General features: G+C 42.4%; 1 pseudogene; it reads right to left on the bottom strand.

Annotated features, from left to right (window-relative positions):
- Nucleotides 1-2,857: 2,857 nt before the first annotated feature.
- Nucleotides 2,858-8,956, bottom strand: LOC114708705 (annotated as a pseudogene).
- Nucleotides 8,957-9,193: the final 237 nt, after the last annotated feature.

Genomic DNA, 9,193 nt, shown 5'->3' on the forward strand with positions numbered 1-9,193 from the left:
GTCCGCTCCCAGGAATAGGTCATTTCAGCGTGTCTGGGCACATGGGTGGTGTTGAACAGGTGGCACCATTCACTTACTCACCCAAGTGCCATCATCTTCCATCTTCAAAATGGAGACGAAGGCTGCTTGTAAAATGGAGTCTCTGTCTGAAGGCATTGTCTGAAAACCATTGTTTTGCACAATATGGAGCAATTTAGAGTAAAAATAGCCTGGTCTCAACTGTAAGAAATGCAGTGAAAAAGTGTTGTAATTGGACGACACAGGCATGGGGTATAAAGAAGTGCGCAGAGTGTTTGTTGTGCTTGTGTGAAGCTCTGGGTTTGATCTCCAGCATGGCAAAACCAACCAACCACATCTAGTGATCACTCCTTACCTTTATAATGTCAACCGATCAGTGGCCCGAATTGTTGTTTTGTTTCAATATTCTGGTTATCCAGCCTGAGATGAATACTGCATTGATTTAATGAATGGAGCCTTGAAGTATCCATAAATGCCTGGACAGCTAAGTCTCTTATTTCTTCTGCTTTCCTTGAACCTATTAGCTGTACTTCCATGCTGTTTTTTTTTTTTTTCTAAGTAAATCTCAGGGTAATGCCTCCAAGCTGCAAATATAAAAAGCGTGCTGCAAGTTTGACTGCGGTTGCTTTATATTGAGGGGAAAAAATGTTTTAGTGGAGAACAATAACATTTACTCTTCTGAGCCTTTATGTCTAGGTATGTTGTATTTCTCTTTGTTCTGATCTAAAGGATGAACGGTGTGTAACAATTGGTGAGGGAGCCTAGAATGCTGGAGGTCATAACACAGTGCTTACTCAATGCTGTCTGCCACGAGCTGTGTTATTCTCAGGGTCGTGCTACCCAGTCTTGGAATCCGTTCCTATTTCAGGTATCCTCCAGGCTGCTGCGCCTACAGAATCTCTAATCACAGATGTTTGTGCCATATGGATACTCAGTTGAAAATGTCATGGCGTCTATATATTCTAAGGTAAAAAGTAGAATCTGGGGCAAGCAAGATGGCTCAGTGGTGAAGATACTTATCACCAAGAGTGATGACCTGGGTTTGATTCCCAGTACCACACAGGGTAGAAGGAGAACACCTACTCTGGCAGGTTATTCTCTGATCTCCATATCTGCACCGTGACACATGTGCAACTCTCTCTCTCTCTCTCTCTCTCTCTCTCTCTCTCTCTCTCTCTCTCTCTCTCTAAATGTAATAAATTTAATGTTTTTAAGGTGGAATGGGAATGCCAACTAACACACCCAATTTCACCTCCTTGTAATAGAAAGAATGAATGGAGAAAAAAAAATTGGGTAGCAGAGCAGAAAATTTAAAGCATTTTGGTCCTTGGAGGGTTCGGGTTGGCAACAAGTCTGGGATCCAGCACACGCACTACTCTAGCCTACTCTTGTGGCTCCAGGGTGAAGAGTGACATCTTTGTGAGAACGAAGTCCCACGGTAAATGTCATGTTGGATTCTGTTGAACTCCATGCTTCCCAGGCTCAAGCACCCGTTCCACCTCTCCCTCAGCTGTCCGCTCTTTTGACCACTTCATTCCGGCATATGAGGGCATGGCCTCAGCATTGGCTTGAGCCTTGCCCTCTGGTTCTGACCCTCTTTTCTCTACTTCATCTGTGTCATGTGAGCAAGCTTCATGTCCTCACTGCTTTACCTTCCTCTCCGTAACCGACGGTGACCCTCTGAAATCATGAACTGAACAGCTGTCTTCCCACAAGTGTTTCACTGTTGGGTGACAATGATGTACAAGAGGTTTAGTGTATATACAGGGTGGACCAATGGCCTGTGTGTGCTGAGGGACGGACTTAAAAATATATACCATGGTGGCCAAGCATGGTAGGTTGAAAGACTGAGAGGTTGAGGAAGGAGGGTTTTTGAGTTCTGGGCCAACCTGGGCTACACAGTGAGACCCTATTTCAAACAAACAACAAACAGGCTAAACCAAACCAAACCAAAACCAAATTGCTTTTCTAATATGGGATTTAATTTAAGAAGATGTGAAGTATCCATTTTTTTTTTCAAGAATGGCGCTCTCTCCTCCTCCATAAGAAACAAAACGAAACCCAGCTAGCTAGAAATTAGAGTTTGAAGTGTTCTTTTGAGTAAATCAAAGTACGGCTTGTGACATAAACTACTTTAAAATCGCATGTGTTTAAATGATTGCTCACCCATCTACCCAACCGAGTTTGCGTGCGTGCCTCTCTGCACAGTACAGCTACTGAGCACAGCAGCGAGGACAGGGGCTCCCAGGGGACAGGTTTCCAGCTGTGCAAGCCAGAGCAGGACAGGGAAGTATAATCCAGGTAATCAGTCTTTCAAATTCTGGTGCTTAACAGATTTTGTTGGATTAGTGTCCTTGTGGTTTTCTCCACACACAGCCTGGGGCCATTGAGAAGACTGGCACCCCACCCATGGGCTGCCTCTGGTGTTTGTGCAACTGTAGTTACTATAGTGACGACATCATCTCTATGTGTGGGGGACTGTCTCTCATTTAGTTCTCCTATTTCCAAAATAACTTTCAAAAATTAGAAATTACGTTTGGGGAAAACAATATATTTCTTCCTTGTACCAAGGCAGATAAAAAACAAATAAAGAAATGAAGCACCTGGAGAAAGAGTAAGAAGACATGGGATGGGGATGTAGTTATTGGAAAGTGTTTGCCTCGCACACATAGAACCTTGGGTTCAGTCTCCAGCCACACAGAGTGCTTGTATAGTGCTGTAGGCCTGTAATCCAAGGACCAAAGGGAGGTGGAGGCAGGAGGATCAGAAATTCAAAGTCATCCTTAGCTACACATTTGAGGCCTGCCTAGGACACTGTGTCAAGAAAGAAACAACAAAGATTGAGAGTTAAAGAAGGATTTATGGATTTATGGAACTCAAGAACACAATGGCGCCCTGGGTGTGCCTCTGAGTGCAGCTCCTGCCTGGGGCACCCTCACGGCCAGTGCTTGATTTTCTGCTTCTCACACTCTGTGTATCTTATCAAGTTCTACAAACTGGGTCACTTCATCCAAGTAAGGCCACCACCCGTACAGGAACTTCTCCGCAATGATTCTCAGCCAGGGAGTGACTTTCACTTCGCTCCGGGCCCCTCTCTCCAGGAGCCCTTCCAGTTCCTCCCGGGTCAGGTAGTCAAAGCTGCTGATTTCACTGGATCTGCGCTGATAGTGACATCCTTCCTGATAAGCAGAAGGTAACAGACTTCATGTTCTCCCCAGACCACATCTGATTTCGCCTTATAATGATATCTTGTCATAAACACGATGTCCTCTAGAGAAACCTGTGGCAGAAATTGATGCAATGTAAACAAAATTGGTGTAAAATACAGAATATACATAGAAATGAAGCAAGTTCTTGGATTTCTGCTGCCACAACTGTTATTGGGCAGACATTGGTACCTGGTCCTCGGGGATGCCCAGCTCAGCCTGCAGACGTCTCAGGGCTGCCCTCCTCACACCCAAGGCATCTTTCCTCTTCCAATTCTTCAGGATTACTTAGTGGATGGCTGGAAAAGGAGTCAGTAAAGTGCCCTAGAAAGAACACACACGAGGAACAATCCTCTTATTTATTCCTGGAGATAGAATAGATGAAACAGACCTGCAGCTCTCACAGGGAAGCCCATCAAGACATGGCAGATGAGAAAGGCAGACAGGGCTGAGTCCTGCTCCCAGGGCTGTGAGATGTACTCCTAAGAACCAACAGCTCTGACTGCTCCCTGCCCCTCCTGCAAAAGCAAAGCTTGCCCACACACTTGTTGCACTAAGTGAGCCTCAGGACAGGGAGCGGTTCTCGTATAGGTTTGTGCAAAGACCCAGAAATGCACACTGACAGCAGGAAGAGCTAAGCGCTATGGACAGCCTGGATTGGTTTCGAGGTGGTGCGAGGAAGCAGAGGCCTCACTTGATAGTGTTGAGCTATTAGCTAGAGAGATAGCTCAGTGGTTAAGAGCACTTATTGCTCTTACAGAGGATCTGAGTTCAGTTCCCAGCACCCACATGAGGCAGTTCACAAATGCTGTAACTCTAGTGTGGACGGTCAGCTCCTACCGTTTCAAGGGTTCCTATGAGGAGGAAGAGTAGGATCAGAAAATATTAGATAGATTAGCAAAGAGGAGAAAGACAGAAACATAGGACAGCTTTGCGAGGACCTCGGTCAATACCCAATGGCCTTCCCGTTTATTCAAAAGGCTTTTTATAATAATGCCCAGGGCAGGGCAAAAGACCTCCCCTTGCTAGATCAAAGCACACCACACAGCCAAATGTAGACCCTTCCAAACATGTGGTAAACATGCCCATGGTCAAATCATCCCCTTATGCAGCCCTGCTGGGTAAAAGCAAGCTCAGATCTCAGACCTGAGTAAGTTCCTACTAGGAAACTTCTGTGGGTCTCTACACTCCAGGTCCAGGGGATCTGTGTGATGGATTACTAACTCCTGGATTGTGTGACAATCAGAAATGGCAGGTCTGTGAAAAGATATCCCTCAGTCCAGGTATTGTTTTATTTTTATCTCCTAATCTTTATGCTAAATGTTGCTTATCATAGTCCTTCAGATTCTTAGACCAGTAAAATTCTTCTGCATTTAAACAGCGTTGCTGCTGGACCTGGTGTGGGAAGAGAGCATTCAGCTATTCAGGAAGTTGAGATGGAAGGATTACAAATTCAAGGGCAATTACCTGTCTCAAAATAAAAGTGAAAACGAAGGGCCCAGAATGTGGGCAAAATGGTAGTGTGCTTGCCCCTGGGTTAACCCCTAGGACTAAATAAGTAAATAGGCCTTTCATTTCACACAAAACAACAGGTAAACAGGGGGAAACAAACAAGCCAGACACTCTTACGGATCCCAGTTAAAGAAGCAGATCAAACAAGACATGCTAACCCAGCACCTTGGAGCAACACAGGCTGACAAGCATGTGTCTGACTAGTTCCTCCAGAAAGCTGTCGTGTATAGCCGGGTAACTTGTGTCACGTATTTCTCCGATCACATCACATGGACCTGTTCTCTTTGAGTTATGATGAACTCACCCGGGAAAGTAAGTTTCGTGTCTGCTCGGCGCTGAAATCAGAACCTTCTTCTCTGAGTTAAACAGAACAACACTGAAGGCTCGGTGGAGCAGCCCTGAAATGCAAAGGTCCGAGTGTGAGCACCCCAGCAGCCACAGAATGGTTGCAAATGCAAAGGTCTGAGTGTGAGCACCCAGCAAAGCCACAGGATGGTTGCAAATGCAAAGGTCTGAGTGTGAGCACCCAGCACAGCCACAGGGTGGTTGCAAATGCAAAAGGTCTGAGTGTGAGCACGCAGTATAGTTGCAAATGCAAAGGTCTGAGTGTGAGCACGCAGCACAGCCACAGGATGATTGCCTGCACTGTCTTCAGTCTGTGTTGTAAAAGAAAAATGGATGCTTATAGCAGTTGTATGCTTCACAGGACCATGGTTACCAAAAGTGATGTTTTATAGCCTGTAGCTTATTAAACTTATTTGACAAAACTCGAGACAAATATTTTAAACTTGTTAGGGAAATCAGGTCTAGATGGTAGTGAGGCAAAATCAGGACAAAAAGATTTTATTCAGGACTATTGTAATAGAGAGAAAAGAGACCTCAGTATAGATTTGGGATCAACTCTGAATATAAAATGGACAAGTGGGCACTTATAGCCTAGTGGCAGAATAGGGGTAGGTGAGTGGAAATGTCTAGTGAGAAGAAATCAGAGAGATGAGGAGAGCTGGATGAGATTGGCAGGTTGAGCTGGCCTTGGTGATGCATATCATTGTTCCCAGCACTCTGGAGCAGATCTCTGAGTTTGAGATCAGCCTGATTTTTCTAGCAAGTTCCAGACCAGCAGGGCCACACAATAAGACTGTCTTAACAAACAGACAGATAGATAGACAAAAACACCTAAATAATCCAACACCTCCCGAGGGATGATGGGGCTTAAGGGATCTGATTGAACATCAGGATGGGGAACTCCTTTTGAACCTCTCGGGATTCCTGTCCCATGGGATTTCAGAGGGAAATGCATAGCTGCCACAGGGTTGCAAGGTTCGGATTCTGACAGTGGTTGTTAAACAGATAATCCTGTCTAAGTGAGTTTCTCAGAATCCACTCCTGAAGTCTGTGTACTCTTTTATGGGAAAACCTACATTTTTCTCTTCTGTTTCTTTATCAAATAAGGAGGGAAGAAGGGAGAGAGAGAGGAAGAGAGAGAAAAAGAATGAATAAATGAATGAATGAATGATTATTGCACAGTAGACAAAGCAAAACTATGGTGCTACCTTTCTCGATGTTTTCATTCTGATGACAATTCCTCTTTGGTGTCTGCACCAATGACCTTGTCATTTTCATCAACAACAATCAGCATTTGATCTAAACGCTGTAGCTGGTGTCCATCAATCCAGTCAACAGTGGCATCAGACATGTCTGTGATCTGACATGAAATGGACACATACAGTTTTCATCTTTGCGTGAAGAATATCATCATCTCATTTCTTGCTGTTTGTTACCAAACACCTCAAAGATCATTACATGCCTTCATCTCTCAGTGACAAAAATACTATACACTGATGCAGCACCTTCGTTAGCTACAACAGGGGCATAATGTGCTTCCAATTGTATCTCTTGGACAGAAGGTCTTGATGATTTCTGAGTGAGAACATAGCCCTCATGCTCCCTAGAGTCTTTTCAAAGAAGATTCAAAAGTAAACCCCCACAAAAGGAATAAATGCTGACGAAAAGTACAGGTAATGCTGCTTGTGACATTTTTAAACAATGGTCTGAAGGTTTGAACAGACGTGGGGACATTCTATAGCCTTTCTAGAAAGTTGTGTTCACCCACAGAAAGGCTGGTGCATCCTGCTTAGTGTCAAATGGATTCTCTAAGAACATATTGTCAGTAACATTTATTTTCACCAAATCTTTCCATCATCCTTTTCCTCTTGTTTGTGTGTTCAAGACAATTTTGCTAGTTAGCCCAGGTTAGGCTCAGTTAAACTCACTATCTTTCAGCAAAAGCATTATAAGTACTGATATGACTGGCATGGGTCCTTATGCCTGGCCTTCACTCTCTTTAAAGAAATGTGAAGAGGGAGATAAATATGGTCAATTCCTTATGTATGAAAATGTCATAATGAGACCCATTTGTAAGACATTGCTAAACAGTCTTATTAATAAAAAAAATTCAGAACCAGACATTAGGGTAAGAACTGAGAGATCAGAAAAGCAGAAAGAAAAAAAAAATAAAAGAAAGCAGAAAGAAGCCAGCCATGTTCTCACTACTTGGAAATCCTCAGCCAAAGAGAACTACTTCCTGTCTACCCATGCCTATATGCCTTTGGTTCTGCATCTCACTTCTCTCCGCCACCTACATCATTTCTTGTCTGTCTATACAGACCTCCAGACCTCTATGGTTAGTGCTGGGATTAAAGGCGTGTGTCACCATGCTGGCTCTGTTCCCCAGTGTGGCCTTGAACTCACAGAAATCCGGATGGATTTCTGCCTCCTGAATGCTAAGATAAAAGGTGTGTGCTACCATTGCCTGACTTCTACGTTTAATATAGTGGTTGGCTTTTCCTCTGATGCTCAGATAAGCTTTATTAGGGTGCACAATAGATTGGGGGACACACACTGTATCACCACACCCATCATCATATACAGCTAATAGGTTAATAAGAAATGAACAGTGAAATTAGAGACATTTTCTCATTTCTGCCACTTATCTTCATGCGCTCATTATTTTGCATTGCTTATTGTCTCACTGTCTCAGCAAAGAAGCTGCTTAACTGGATTTCTGAATATGGGGTAGGGAAAAAACAGAAGAAAAATTTAACAAATACATACATGACTTGATCAGTGAGAGAGTTCCTAGAGAGAAAGGACACACACTAACCACTCCTGGATATTGGAAAATGTGTAGTGATGCTCCAGCTCAACTATGAACCACTCATACCTTTAAGTGTGCAAGGACAACAGTTAGGATGTCTGCAGTTCCTAGTGTTTTTTTATAAAAATAAACACACCCAAACTCTCTGTGTCTTGTCTTTTTCACTATGCCCTGCTTGTTCAGCTATCTATTTTCTTTCAAGTTTATTATTTAACTCCTAAAAGAATGTTCTAGGCATTACTCACTTTCACAACTGGGCAGATCACACCATAGTGCTGTGGGACATAACAAACCATTTTCTATTACTAGATGATTTGCTTTGTGAAATAGATGATCGTAGAAAATTATTTAACACAAATACCTTTTTTTTAAAACACAAATTTACCCTTAAAAGGGGGTTAACAATTTAGGCTTAACATTTATAGTGTAGGATTAGATAGCATCCCAAATAGATAGGGAAAGATTAATTATTTGAGATTTGATGATATAACTGATACATTTTTGAAAGTAACAAAGTTATATTCTTGCCTCTGATGCTCTATTAAATATATCCTAATGAATTTAAAGTTGAATTATAAAAGTGAATGCATAAAAGAACTAGAAAAATACATGCATGAGCAGGGTATGCGATATTTTGTTAGGAAAAGCCTTTTTTAGATACAACAATAATAGCAGAAATTTCAAGACACAACTAAATGGTTAATAAGTAAGTTAAACCACCTTTCTGCAAGTCAGGAAAACCATGAACAAAGAAAAAGAGAAAACCAAAATACAACACTTTATCTTCCTAATATATGACAGACCTAATATCACCAAGTTATCAAACATTCTTATTTTAGAATAAAAATGTATAGATATAGTAGAAAATCATAGAAAAGCATAAATATATAATTTAAATATAAAGGAACCTACTATATGAATAGTTCTCCAGTCAGAGGGCAGGAGACCAAAGTCTCAGTACAGTGGAGACACAGGATTCTCCCTTCTGCCCTTTTATTCTGTTCAAGCTTTCTGAAGAACAGATGATGTCCAGCCCATTGGCAGGCTATTCTCTCCTATTTAATCTATAAATTCAGTGCTAATCTCTTCTGGAAACTCCCTCACAATTGTGGTAATTACTTCTCTTGTTTCTATGAGAAAACACCCAACAAAAGCAAATTATGGAAAGAATGTTTATTTTAGCTGACAGTTTGAGGAGTCCGCCTATGATGGCAGGAAAGGCCTTAACTGTGTGCATGGAGAGTGAGGTGGCTAGTTACATCACTGTAGATAACAAAGAGACAAAGATGAATGCTAGTAT

This window comes from Peromyscus leucopus, unplaced genomic scaffold (genome assembly GCF_004664715.2).
Source record: "Peromyscus leucopus breed LL Stock unplaced genomic scaffold, UCI_PerLeu_2.1 scaffold_70, whole genome shotgun sequence".
Classification (NCBI taxonomy): domain Eukaryota; kingdom Metazoa; phylum Chordata; class Mammalia; order Rodentia; family Cricetidae; genus Peromyscus; species Peromyscus leucopus.